At 51.9% G+C, this 13,772-nt stretch overlaps 1 pseudogene; it reads left to right on the top strand.

The window, feature by feature from the left end:
• Nucleotides 1-511: 511 nt before the first annotated feature.
• On the top strand, nt 512-13,080 carry LOC108298156 (annotated as a pseudogene).
• Nucleotides 13,081-13,772: the final 692 nt, after the last annotated feature.

Below are 13,772 nucleotides of genomic sequence, written 5' to 3'. Positions count from 1 at the left end.
AGGGAGGATCAGAAGCTCCTGGGCACCCCCCACTCTAGAATAAAAATCTTCATTAAGGTGTTTTTCTTACAAAATATTCCCCTCTAAGTTATTATGTTTTTATATGAAGAATAGAAATTTAAAGAGAAGTTTGAAGTGTCTGAGAATCTTCATATAACTCAGGCTGCCACAATGAATTAGCTGTGTGACCTGGGGCATGTCCCTCAGACTCTGAGCCTCAGCTTTTCCGAATGTAAAATGGGTTGAAGCCTCCCTTCCCCTCCAGCACCCTATGCACAGGCAATACCCAGCCCCGTTATTTTCTGGATTCTGTGACCAAGTGTGGTCAGGCTACACAGCCACACACTTCCGGGCAGTGTCATCTGGGAACTCACAGTTGTGTCAGTGTGGTTGGATATCGTAAACCTCTATGAACCAAATATGCTTTGGGCTCAGGGGTGAAGCACAGGAGAGGGAGGAGGGAAAAGTCACTGGGGCTGGGAGTGCTCACTTCCCTGTGAGTGTCACCCCAGTCCTCCTCCAGTACCCTACCTTTTCCTCTCTGGACCTACTTCCTCTTGTTGCCTGCTCCTCCCCATTGAATAACAGCCAAGTTGCTTTAGTTTCTATTTCTTTGTTAAGTCTTTCCCTCTGCAGAGAGCTGCCTGGCAGGTGTGAAAGACAGCAGTGCCACAGAGGCGGTGGAGAGATGGCCTGCAGTGGTGCCCCGACTACCTACCTGAACCCAGTGAGTTCCGGGGCCGTGGGCATGGGGCTGCCTCAGCCAGGGCTACACAGCTCTGGGGCTCTGAGGAAGCAACTCCTGGGTGACGGGGATAGGGGTGGGAGCTTCCCAAGAGAACACAAGCAGGGCCAAAATGTCAACAGGGTCATCCAGGCACACCTGCACCATGCTAAGCTCGCTCATGCCTGGAGGGATGCTTGTCCCCACGAGGCATGGGTTTGACAATGTGGATGGAGCCATGCTGTCCTGTCCCGTGTGGTCAGGGGAAGAGGTGTAGAGCGAAACGGTGTGTATGAAGAAGTAAGCATGCTCCCAGGGCAGTGAGAACCTGCATGGTAGTTAAGGGTGCTAACTTTGGAGATGACCTCCCTGGGTCTGGCTGTTTGCTAGCTGGTGGTCTCTGGACCTCAGTTTCCCCATCTGTAAAGTGGGAATAATACTTGAGGCCCTCCCACTCCCAGGGGTGGGAGTTGGATTGAGGAGGTGGTATATTTAGTGTGTGTGAACAGTGGCTGGCACCCTGCAGGTGCTTTGAGAGTGTTTCACATTGTTGGGAGTTGGGGGTCAGCAGGGAAGGCCTCCTGAGGAGGGATTTGTGCTCCGAAGGGTCAGTCAGAGTTAACGAGGCATGGACATGTTCAGGGCATCTGTGCAGGGGCAGCCTCAGAGGTGAAGGGGACAGGGACTGTCCCTGCACTGTGGGGTCACAGGGCAGCAGGGGCCTTGCTGAAACCCTGTAAGGTTTATGAGTCCCCTTCATACATGGAAAATCTGAGGTTCAGGGAGGCAGAGGCCAGTTGCCAAATGCCCCCAGATGGGAGTGGCAACCCCAGGAGCCTTCAGGGGTCACTGTGTCCTGGGCCAGGTCCTGTCACAGGATCTCACCCCGCCTGGGCAAAGAGCTTCCTGAGGAACTGGAGAGGGGAAGGTGGACAGAGGCAGGATGCTGAGGGCAGGGAAGCTGCCAGGACCACCTCAGCAGAGGCCAGAGTAGGGCCTGGGTGCCCTCTGGTGACATTGAGTCCGGAATGAGGCTGCCTGTGTTCTGGTCTTCAGAGTTCGGCTCTGCTGTCTAGACTCCAGAGAGGGAGAGGAGGGAAAGGTGGCCTGTTTCCTCCTGGCTGTCACCAACGACCTCTCAGCCACCCTGTGGAGGCCCCCAAGGTAGGACCTGCACGGAGGGGCCGGGGGAAGCTGGAATGGGCCCACCGGTGGGGGCTTAGGGTCGGCATGTGCCGCCTTGGGCATGTCACCCTGTCTCTGGTTCTCTGTCAGAGAGGCGATCCCAGAGCTTTTTCTGGTTTCTGACATACTGTGCTGGTGACTGGTTTTTATTTTCTAATCTTTGGATTTGGAAGATAAATCCTCCTATGGGCATCAGAGTTTCAGAGAGTTAAAGCAGGGCCTGGAGTCCAGACAAGAAAGACGGTCAGTGTACCCCCATGGGTGTCCAGAGCTCTCCTGTACCCCACGAGGGCTCCCCTAGGCTGGGACACTTAAGCCTCATTCAGTGACCCTTCTGACAGCCAGAGCCACACTTCCTCCACACAGTGACAATAGGAGAATGTCACGTAGTTCGTTCTCCTGCTGAGGAGGGCTGAGGGTCGTGAGGGCCTCACTTGGAAACCTCACTCCCACTTCCTGTCTGGGCTCATCTAACCCAGCCTCTTCTGAGGATGGGGGGAAGATGGAATCGCCTGCTGCGTGGCCCAGGGAAGTACTGGGAGAGCCAGAATGAGGATGTTCTCAGCTCCTCGTGAGAGGAAGCCTGCGTTGTAGTTAAAAGCGTGGGTGCTGGGGTTCAAATCCCAGCTCTGTTGCTGATGAGCTGTGTAGCTTTGGGCAAATTACAAAACTTTTCTGTGCCTCAGTTTCCTCATCTGTAACAGTGGCTGGCGCCTGTGAGGATAGATGTTCCTGGTCGTGCCCAGAGCCTTCGTGGACACATGTGGATCCAAATGCCACAGCAGCCTTAGCTGGTCAACCTTAAAACAGCACATTGTTCCTACGGTGTTGGAGGTCAGAGGCTAAAATCAAAGTGTCATGGAAGGTGGCCTGCAGGACCGTGGAGCCTCTGAGGCAGCCGGCCACTCTGGCTAAGAGCCATGAACTGGCTCCTACTGTCAGTCTCGGCCAACCAGGCTGAGCTCCCCACTGTCGGGTGTGGAGCTCAGTCCAGAACAAGGCTTCCCGCATTCTTGTCCACAGGGCCCAGCTCTTCTTTCTAGACTTCCAGATAGAAAGAGGGGAGAAAGTCCCCAGTCTCTGGGCACAACCAGGAACAGGGAGCAAGTTCTGACTCAGCAGAGGGATCGATTCGTTCCAGGCAAAGAGCTGCACTGTCAAGTTGGACACGAGCCAGGGGCTCAGCACATGGCATCCCACCCGGTCCTCTCAGAATGCTGCCGGGTGTCCTACCATTCAGGGAGGGAGCTGGGGCACAGGCCGGTCAAGCCACTTGGCCAATATCAGATTTGCCCGTGTACGGAGGTGGGAGGCGAGCCCAGGCCCGTGGAACTATAAATCCAATGCAAAAATCCATCCTCCTGCACCGCATGGAACAAAAGCGGGTCCAGTTGTTTTCCTGGGTTTCCTGCACACACAGCTCTAAATTCCACAGCAGCCTTGGCTGACCAATCTTAAAACAACAAATTTGCTCTCTTAATGATTCTGGAGGTCAGATGTTAGAACGTGTCAGCAAGGTGGTTTCCTTCCAGAGGCTCCAGATGAGAATCTGTTTCTTTTCCTTTTGCAGCTTCTAGAGGCTGCCTGCATGCCTTGGCTTATGGCCCCTCCAGCCATCTTTAAAACTAGCAGCTTTTAAAGATGCTGGGTGCAGTGGCTCATGCCTGTAATCCCAGCGCTTTGGGAAGCCGAGGCAGGAGGAGGATCTCTTTAGTCCAGGAGTTTGAGACCTGCCTGGGCCACGAAGTGAGACCACATCCCTATAGAAAATGGACAAAAATTAGCCAGGCAAGGCAGTGCATGCCTGTAGTCCCAGCTCTCTGGGAGGCTGAGGTGGGAGGATCGAGTGAGCCTGGGGAAGTGGAGGCTGCAGTGAGCTGAGATCATGCCACTGCACTTCGTCAGCTGGGTGACAGCGTGAGATCTTGTCTCAAAAAAAAAAAAACAAAAAAAAAACAACAAAAAACCCAAACCCGCTTCTTCTTGCTTCTGTTGTCACATCTCCTGCCTCTACTCTGATCCTCCTGCCTCCCTTTTGTAGGACCTTTGTGATTACATTGGGACCACCTTATATGCAGGACAAGCGCCCCTTGCCAAAATCATTAATTTATTCACATCTGCAACGTCTCTTTTACAACATAGTCACAGTTTCCAGGGATTCAAAGGTGGATGTTTCTGGGGTAGCCCACTGATAACCAGTGTTATAAGTTTCCATAACTCCTTCCAGAGATATTTTACATATAAATAAATGAATGCAAGTCCATAGCCTTCTCCACTCACTTTTTATACAAATGGCATCATTCCATATCGGTGCTCAGAGCTCTCTCTTCCTCTTTTTCTTTCCTTTTAAGGCTACACAGAATCTATTATATGGAAATACTCTAATTTATTTCACCTTTTTCCTGTTAGAGGACTAACAGGAAAACTCTTTCTAGTGCTTTGCTTTATAATCCTTTGTGTCATAATGCTGCAATGAATAGCCTTGTTTGTAGGATGATATCAATTTTAAATCCCTTTTTTTCAGGCCGGGCAGGGCGGTTTATGCCTGAAATCCTGGCTCTTTGGCAGGCCTAGACAGAAGGATCACTTGAGCCCAGGTGTTCAAGACTAGCCCAGGCAACACATAGAGACCTCATCTTTACAAAAACATTTAAAAATTAGTGGGGCCTGTACCTATTTGGTCCCAGCTATTCCAGAGGCTGAGGTGGGAGGATTACTTGAGCCCAGGAGGTGGAGGCTGCAGTGAGCCGTGATCACACCACTGCATTCCAGCCTGGGCAAGTAGAGTGAGAACCCGTCTCAAAATAAAATCATAAATAAATAAATAAATAAAAATAAAATCTTGTTTTTCAGAATTTAGGGGCACCATTTAAGACATTTTGAAACCTCACAGGACTTTTTGGGGGAACTTGTTGCCTTAGAGATGAACCTGTCCTGTCCCGCCCCCATGATATGTACGTGCTCTTTCTCCCTCCTGGATTCCTTAACTAAGCCTTGTGTGCACTTGCGAGCCCAGGTCCACCACGCTTTGCCTTCAATTCTAGACACCGTGGTGTGAATATGCTGAAGTGGGGGCCACATGCTTCCCAGGAGGGTGTGTATTTGAAGCGTCATCACTCATGATAGTATGACAGGCTCTGGAGAGAATCGCAGGCTTCCATAAACAGGCAAGGGGAAAAATATTCCCCAGACATGTTTCAGGGACCACAGGCTTCCCGATCCTATGCCGTGCTAGTCCATAACTGGATCAGCTTGACTCTCCTTCTGCCACACCGCTGGTGTAGACAGGGACAAGAAAGAGAACTCAGAGACACAGTGAAGCTGTGATTTGCTTGAGGTCACTAAAGTACTTACTGGTAGGAAGTTCAGAGCTGACCCGAGGGGCAACAAAAATGCCCCCCTCAAATCCGTGGAGAGCAGAGTCTGTCTGAATCAGATCCCAGATTTCTGGGGTCTTTCACGGTGCCAGGGGTGTACACTGAATGAGGATGGGTTTCCCAGGGTTCTGTGTAGTCACACAACTCAACAATACAGACCAGAAGGCAGTGGCCAGTAGGCTGAACTTGGCTGGTGGGTATTTTCTGTTTGGTCTGCACTGTGTTTCTTTTCACTTGTTATTATGGGAAATTCATACATGCTCCTCTCAGGGCCAGGCTTCTCCTTATCACAAGCTTAGACTGTCTGAGTAACTAATTGGATTTGTGTCTGCTCCACACGGGACCCTAAGACCCGTGGGCTGAGACTCCATCTGTCCTGGTCACAGCCACACCCCAGCCTCTCACATGGTCTGTCACACCCAGGCCGGCCCCTGACTGACAGTCCCACACCTTCTTCCTGCAGCCAATCCCCTTTTCTGGGACAATCGAAGGGGGTCTCCAGGACGGACTTCAGATCACTGTCAGTGGGACCATCCTCAACTCCAGCGGCACCAGGTGTGTATGTGGATGGACATGTTTCTCTCCAGCCTCGTCCTTGGTAAACCACTATGCCTGTGAGCTTGGGTGAGTTCAAACGACAACATCCAAGCTCACGTGCCTGGCTCAGGGAGGCCCAGTGCATCCCTAACCCACGCTGCAGGGCACCACCCGGCAGGCACCACCTGCATCCAGGGCTGCCATTCACCTGGGACCCTGGGAGCTGACAGTCTAAGGAGGAAGTGGGAGGGTCAGAGGCGGATGATTATGTTCTGGGTTGAACCTGGTATACTGTGACTAAGAGTTGCAAAAACAAAACTTCCTTCATTTCCCATAACTGCTCTCATCCGCTCTGAAGCTCTCCTGCTGCTGACATGAAAACATTCAAAATTGCCATTAAAAGTAATTTGGTCTCATTCAGTTTCAAGGCCTTTTCTGGAAAATGCTAAGTCAATTCAAAATACCAACATTGTATCAGGGCTGTTTCCCACCCCTCCTCCACCCAAGGTGGGCTGTCTGGGAGCAGAGAGGAGCTCACACATCTTCTCAGGGGCTGGGAGGGCCCTGACCCTCACACAGGCCTGGCTGACCCCAGCTGACGCACCCCGACTGGGTGGCACAGAGGTGTGCAGTCTCTGCTGGTTTGGCTGTGACCCTGGGTGGCTGCCTGCAGGGCCCCCACAGAGCCTCTGGACTCACTGCTCTCTCAAAGAAAAAAAAACTATGCTCTAAAGGCAAAATGTAAAAATGGACAAAAATACATTAGTTCCTAATTAGGGGAACAAAAAGGATGCCAGCCGAGCGGTCTCTGGCACGCAGGTTGTGCTCAAGATCCCAGACAAATGCCAGGCAGAGGCGCCGAGGACCTCCTGTGCCCATCACTGGCAATAATCCATGCTACAGAAGACTGTTTGCTTTCTTGGGCCTAGGTTTTCTGTGGACTTTCAGACCAGCTTCAGTGGAAATGACATTGCCTTCCCTTCAACCCTTGGTTTGAAGAGGGAGGGTACGTGGTGTGCAACACGAAGCTGAACGGAAGGTGGGGGCCCGAGGAGAGGAAGAAGGAGCTGCCCTTCCAGAAGGGGGTGCCCTTTCACCTCTGCTTCCTGGTGCAGAGCTCGGATTTCAAGGTGAGCAGGGATCTCCTCCCCACCTCTCACCCCGGACCCTGGCCCTATCTGGTGAATGGCCTCTATGTAATTCCCTTAACTGACATTCAGAATACAGATAACACCACCATTTCCTGGTAAGGGTGTTTCCCATGGCTGTGTAGTCTCCTTACCCACCTTCACCTGAATCTACAGGTGTGCCTGCTGCTGCTTTTACTCTGAAAATAGGAACTAGAGGAGGCATCACGTGGCTGTTTGCTGTTGTGTGTCTTTGAGTTCCAAGTTCATTCCACTCCTCTGCTATCGCCATTCCTCCTCTCCAGGTTCCTGATAGTATTTATTTTTCAGTGACATTGTTCCAGCCTTTATCCAGGGTCTATTAAGGGTATAATTATGTAAGCACATTACAGACTACCTTTGCAGGCAGAGTAGGTCTCTGGGCTCTGCAGGCGGGTAAGTCAGTCCGAGTATGCTTATCTGAGATAAGGATGTTCCCATCCACTCAGTATGCAACCCTAGGTGCCTCTCCTCTGCTCCCCGTGAGCATTTTATGCCTATTTACATAGTACCCCTGCAGCCATAAAAAGGAATGAGATCATGTCGTTTGCAGGAACATGGATGGAACTGGAAGCTATTATCCTCAACAAACTAACGCAGGAGCAGAAAACCAAACACCGCATTTTCTCACTTATAAGTAGGAGCTGAACGATGAGAACACATGGACCCAAGGGGGGAAGCAATGCACACTGAGGCCTGGTGGGGGAGGGAGAGCATCAGGAAGAGTAGCTAATGGATGCTGGGCTTGATACCAAGGTGATGGGTTCATCTGTGCAGCAAACCACCATGGCACACGTTTACCTAGTTAACAAACCTGCACATCCTGTACATGGACCCTGGAACTTAAAAGTTGAAGAGGCTGGGTGCCGCAGCTCACACCTGTAATCCCAGCGCTTTGGGAGGCCGAGGTGGGCAGATCGCTTGAACCACTGCACTCCAGTCTGGGTGACAAAATGATACTCTATCTAAAAAAAAAATAATAAGTTGAAGGAAAAATAAATAATAAATAAAGCCCCAGGTGAGCTAAGACTAGAAAGACAAGCCTCCTGCAATAAACAGCCATGAGAACTAAGAGCCCAACAACTAGAGCAAGTGGAGACTGGGGTTGACGCACTTCAGATCACACGCACGTTCCTGTGACCAGCCCCACACTGCAGGCCTGACTCAGGTCTTCATTCCCTAGAAGGAGGGGTCCAGGAGCTTAAAGTGGTCCCTGTCCCTGCCTGGGCTGCTTCCCCCAGGACACGTGCTCTCCTGTGGCAGGTGATGGTGAACGGGAGCCTCTTCGTGCAGTACTTCCATCGCGTGCCCTTCCACCGTGTGGACACCCTCTGCGTCAATGGCTCTGTGCAGCTGTTCTCTGTCAGCTTCCAGGTCAGATTGTCCACCTGGCTCCAGTCCCAGGGATTGGGGTGCAGGGCCCACTATAACTGTGCCCAGGCCCTGCTGGGGGACCCAAGGCCACCAGCCAATCTCCTACCCAGGTGACTCTGGGGACAACTTCTGGTGCCCTGTCCCAGTGTCTGCCTGCCCCTTCTCTGTCACTCTGCCCTCCTTCTGTGTCACTGTCTCTGTCTGGAACACCTGCCTTTGTCTCCCAGACTCCTCGGCTGCCCCCTTCTCTGCACCCCTCGATTTCCACCCCGGTTAGGAGGCCATATTGTTCCAGAAAGAGCCCAGGCTCAGGAACCAAACTGAATCCAGTTCAGATTCCCAGCTCTGCGGTTCATCATCTGAGGGATCTTAGACAAGCGACTTCCCCTCCTCCAGCCTCGGTTTCCTCATCTGTAGATGAGATGCCTGCCCCCCATGGGGTCACTGCCTGCCCCCATGGGTAGTTCAATGAGGAGATGGGTGTCAGAGGTCACACAATGGCCCGCATGGGCCCACACTAGGGTCTCTTTGACCTCTGTGTTTTAAAAACTTTGAATGTGTTGCCAACAAGTTCAGGAGAGCCAGGTATGGTGGAGGTCTGTAATCCTGGCTACTCAGGAGGCTGAGGTGGGAGAATCGCTTGAGCCCAGGAATTCGAGTTTTGCCTGGGCAACATAGCAAGACCCCATCTCTAAAATATTTTTGTTTGAATAGTAAAATAAATAAAACTAAAGAGGGTCAGGAGATACTAATACCAGGTGAAAATGGGAAGATTAGGGGATGCTGAGCCCACATGCCCACAGGCAGCTGGATGGGAGCCGCTGTTACCCTTTTGGCATTCAAGGGAGCTCCCTGAGATGAGAGAAGCACATAGTAGGCCCTCAGCACATCTGGGCTCCTTGCTCTTTGAGCCTCTTCCCTCCTTCCCTCTCTCCCCTGTGGGTGGAAGTGGGAAAAGAGACAGAGGGAGACGGCCCCCTGCGCTGCTCACGGGAACCTGGCCCTTGCCCCTCCCACCTCTGTGTGGCCCTCACCCGCTTGCCGCATCCCCCTCCCTGCCTGGTCCCTCCCTCTTGTCCTTGCCTCTGCCTCTCAGCTTCTCCTTGGCTCCATTAATGCTCCTCCTCGCCGCCCGGTGCCTTTTGTTTTAACAGAACACCCTGACAGTCTCTGTTCAGCCTGCCTTCTCCATGGTGCAATTCTCCCAGCCTGTCAGTTTCCCACCCAGGCCCAAGGGGTGGAGACCAAAAGTGAGCTCAACACAGAGGCCCTGGGTTGCTGAGCAGACAGCAGGAAGGACCGGGGGTCTGAGAGGCTGGCTCTAGCCAGCAGGCCACCCAGGGACTACAGGCCCCATCTTGCCCACCCAAGAGTTCCCTGTCTCTGTCCACCAGGCGACCAGAGCTGGGGACCTAGGAGTCACCCTGGATTCTTCACTCCCCCTTCTTTATGTCTCTCCAAGGCACCAACGAGTCTCCCTCCCGAAGCCACCAATGTGGCCCAGGCCTCTGGGATTCCTCACCATGACAACAGTGGTATAGTTCCCCAACCCCCACACCCAACCACTGCCACAGTGACCTTCTTATAAGCAAATCTGGTCACACTGTCTCCCTGCTTAAAAATCTTAAAAGCCCCAAGCCCTTCTAAATAAAACCCAAATTCTCCAGCAGAGTATACAGATTCCTCCCCAGTCTGTCCCCAATCTACCTCCCTGCCTCACCCCAAACTTACAAAGCTCACACAGCCTCTGAGCCTCACTCAAGGCCCTCCTGGGGCCACCATGCTTTTGCACATGCGGTCCCTAGTCCCAGAAGCACCCTCCCCCAGCCTGCCCCCAGCACACGCCTAATTGCCCTTCCCTGCTCTGCCTAAGGGTTGCTCCTGGGAGTCTTCCCTCCCCAGACTGTTGTTGGACCCTCCCCCGTGTCCCCATGGACTCCGTACATATATGTGCCATGCCAGTTCACAGCACCCCATTGTAACTGTGTGCGCGTGTCTGTCCCTGTCACTCCACCCCCATCTCCCTGTGCCCATGAGGCCCCAGAGGGCTGGGAGTGTGGCTTGTTCATTTGCACAGTGCCTGGCACTTAGTAGGGTCTCAATGAAAGAATGACTGTGGAATGCGGTTCACACAGCCAGAGAGAACAGGATCCCAGCCAGGCAAGAACAGTCTGCTGGGTGAGGCAGGACCCAGGACAGGAGGCGGGCAGCCCTTCCTCTGCCACTCAAGCAGTGGGGACTGGGAGGAGGGGCGCTTTGTCTCCTCAGCCTTTTTATGGCCCATCATGGTACAGACAGTGCACCTGCCTCCTGCCATGCTGACTTTAGGACTGGTGGAGCCACAAGGAACATTTGCAGGGCAGCCCAACTTTGGCCCTGGCCCTGGCCCTGGGGAGGATGGAAGGTGTGGTGGATACAGTCAGACAGAACTGGCTGCCATTTTGGATTTGATCCCTTCCACTTGGGAGAGCTTGGGCAAGTGGCTTAATCATTCTGAGCCTCATTGACTCACCAGTGACACAGAAGCTGAGGCTGCTTCCCTCGTTGGAAAGCACCGAAGCCCAGGACTCGGCCCACAACAGGCCTTTGACAAATACCACTTCTCCCCTTACGGGTGAAATATGACACTGGATGTAATACTCTTGGCTCTGGGAGCCACAGAAAGCAATGAGGTCTCTATCAAATCCATCCTCCTCTCTCTTGAGGAAACAATGGGGACCCTATCCCAGAACCCCTGTGCACCTGGGGTAAACATCTGGTGCCACGGGCTCAGGAAGGCTTGCTTGGGAGCGAGAGGGGGTTGAATGTGTCTGGGGAGGCGTTTCTGAGCACAGGAGCCTCCCTGGAGTTCTGCCAGTGTCTCTCCCCATTCCGTGGTGCCAGCGATAACCACCATTCTGACCTCCTCTCCCCTGCAGCCTCCCAGCGTGCGGCCTGCCAACCCAGCTCCCATTGTAAGTCTCTTGCTTTCTTTTTGGATCCTCTTCATTTTGGCTTTTCTTGGGGGCTTATGGAGAAGGCAGGACCAGGCATTGGGTCTCTCCCATCAGGAGGAGTGGGGAGGGCAGAGGCCAGGCCCTTGACTGTCTGCCGGCTTGGCGAGGTTGGGGGATGGATGTGGTTGGCTGGGCCTGATGAAAGAACCTGAATTGCCACTCCGTGGGCAGCCACGGAAGACGGTGGCCCCACATTCACTTCTCCCACCTACAAAGGGAGGTTAGAATGAGAGACGTTTCCCCAAGAGGAAAGATGGACCAGAGCCCCCAGCCTCCCCATCTGTCTTCTCCAGGGTTCTAACCTTTGCCCTTCCCTCATCCCCTTGAGAGAAGAAACATTTGGACCCATCCTTTGTGGGGTCTGTGGGGCCACTGGGCTGGCTACCACCCCAGGAGGTGCCTGCTGTGTGGTGCCCTCTGGTGGGAGCTGGTGGTCTTCACATGGGAGAGCCTGGGTGAGACCTGGTTTCTTTCTTCCAGACCCAAACAGTCATCCACACGGTGCAGAGCGCCCCTGGACAGATGTTCTCTGTAAGTCTACAAGTTCTGGTCAGTTCATAGCTGCCCAGTGTCCTCCTTCACCAAGAGCTAAATTCCCCAGAGCCCTAGAGTTGGGAAGAAAGGGGTCAGCAAGGAGGATGGGGACATCTGGGGCTGAGTCCTTGGCTCTTGTGACATGTGGCTAAAGCTGTCCTTGGGACAGCAGAGGTTCTGGAAGAAGCAGGATTTATCCAGTGGTGAACAAATAAGGGAAACTGGCCCTTCTGTCACCCAGTGGGGAATGCAGAGGCCTCAGCACCCCGATGTGAGGTTCCTGGCCCTGAATCCTGGGTCCCATGGATGTCACTACTGATCACAGGCTTAATCTTTTTTCTTATTGTGCAAATCAGGCAGGGGCTTATCGTTAGTGGGGCTGCCTGTTGCAGGTGACCATGGTGGGGTCCGGGAACATGGTAGGATGTTCCAGGACAGCTAACATGAAAAGGGAGGTAGATGGGAGGATCCAAGGGCCAAAGCATCATGGGGTCAGCCTCACAGTGGAGCCCCTCCAGAATGTATGGGTGGTGTGGGGGAGTGCTGTGCACACACGTGCTCTCCCATTGAATTTCCTGGTATGAGCTGTGTATTTTGAAAAACTTGTGTGCTCTTCAAATAAAAAGCTAATTTTGTTGTTACTTTTGGTCCCCAGATCCCTTTTGCAGCTCAGTGCCTGGTTTATTGAGTATACTTGTCAATATGGACTTTCATACACCTATGCTTTTGGATTAACTCTGTTACCTCTTCTAGAAATTAACAGAGAAAATTGACAGTTGATTGACAAGAATGAGAATCCATTCTAAAGAATTCAAATATAACTGAATCCTTTATTACTAAAAAAAATGCTCAACTCAAGTGGACACAGATCCCTCATTTTGACTTCACTAGCTATGGCACCGAGAGACAACTTTTTGAAAATACACAGCTAAAACTGTCCAAGCTTTAAGTGCTAGAGAAGTTATTCAGAATACACAGCTAAAATGGTCCCTGCTTTAAGTGCTAGACCAGTTTATCAGAATACACAGCTAAAACGTTCCCTGCTTTAAGTGCTTTAGCACTTCCTATTTTGAAAAAGATGTGTGCTCTCCAAATAAAAAGCTACTTTTGTTGTTACATTTGTTCCCCAGGAGAAATGGGAGTCCTTTTCAGACAGCATGGGAGACACATGAGTCCTTCAGAGTCCTCTTGTCTGCTTCTGAGGGTGAAATGAGGGCTTGAAGCACTTTGGGAGGTGTCCGGACACACAGGTAGGCTTGCTATAGGGCAGAGCTTCATCCTGGTAGTGTGGTGCTTGTCATCAGGAGACATGTCTGAACGAATTAATTACATTTCATATGCAAGCATGTTCTCTGTTTGACTGTGCTATTGTTTTTAATCAGAGCAGTATTGACAATGCTTTCACTTGATAGCCATAAATAATTTTGTTCTACGTAATAACATGTGGGCTTGAGGAGGAGGCAGCGTTGGATGAGAAGGAGGGAGAATGGACGAGTGAATTAGGGAAAGGTGTCTCTTCCTTTGGAGCATGCATGGGTTCAAAGCCCACATCATACTACTAAGTATTTGGCTGGAAACTACCAGTTGTGTGTGAAGCCTGTGTGTGTGAGTGTGTGTGTGTGCATGTGTCTGCGTTTCTGTCTCCAGACCTGAGTAGCAAATCCTTCTTCCTGTGGTAGCATGTTACTCAGAACCTTCGATGATCCCCAGCCGTCCTAAAAACACAATGTACGTATGTTTTAGGAGATTGATCTTGATGATTGGTGAGAGGGTGGTGATTGAAACCAGCTACTTTCCCATTTACCACTGAGGCCTGCTCAGCTTAGCTCAAGAGGGTTCTTGACTCTTATGTGTAGCAGGAGCTGTGAAGTTAATCAAG

The sequence above is a fragment of the Cebus imitator genome, unplaced genomic scaffold (assembly GCF_001604975.1).
Source record: "Cebus imitator isolate Cc_AM_T3 unplaced genomic scaffold, Cebus_imitator-1.0 Scaffold897, whole genome shotgun sequence".
Lineage (NCBI taxonomy): Eukaryota > Metazoa > Chordata > Mammalia > Primates > Cebidae > Cebus > Cebus imitator.
This window is presented reverse-complemented; position numbering and strand designations above follow the sequence as displayed.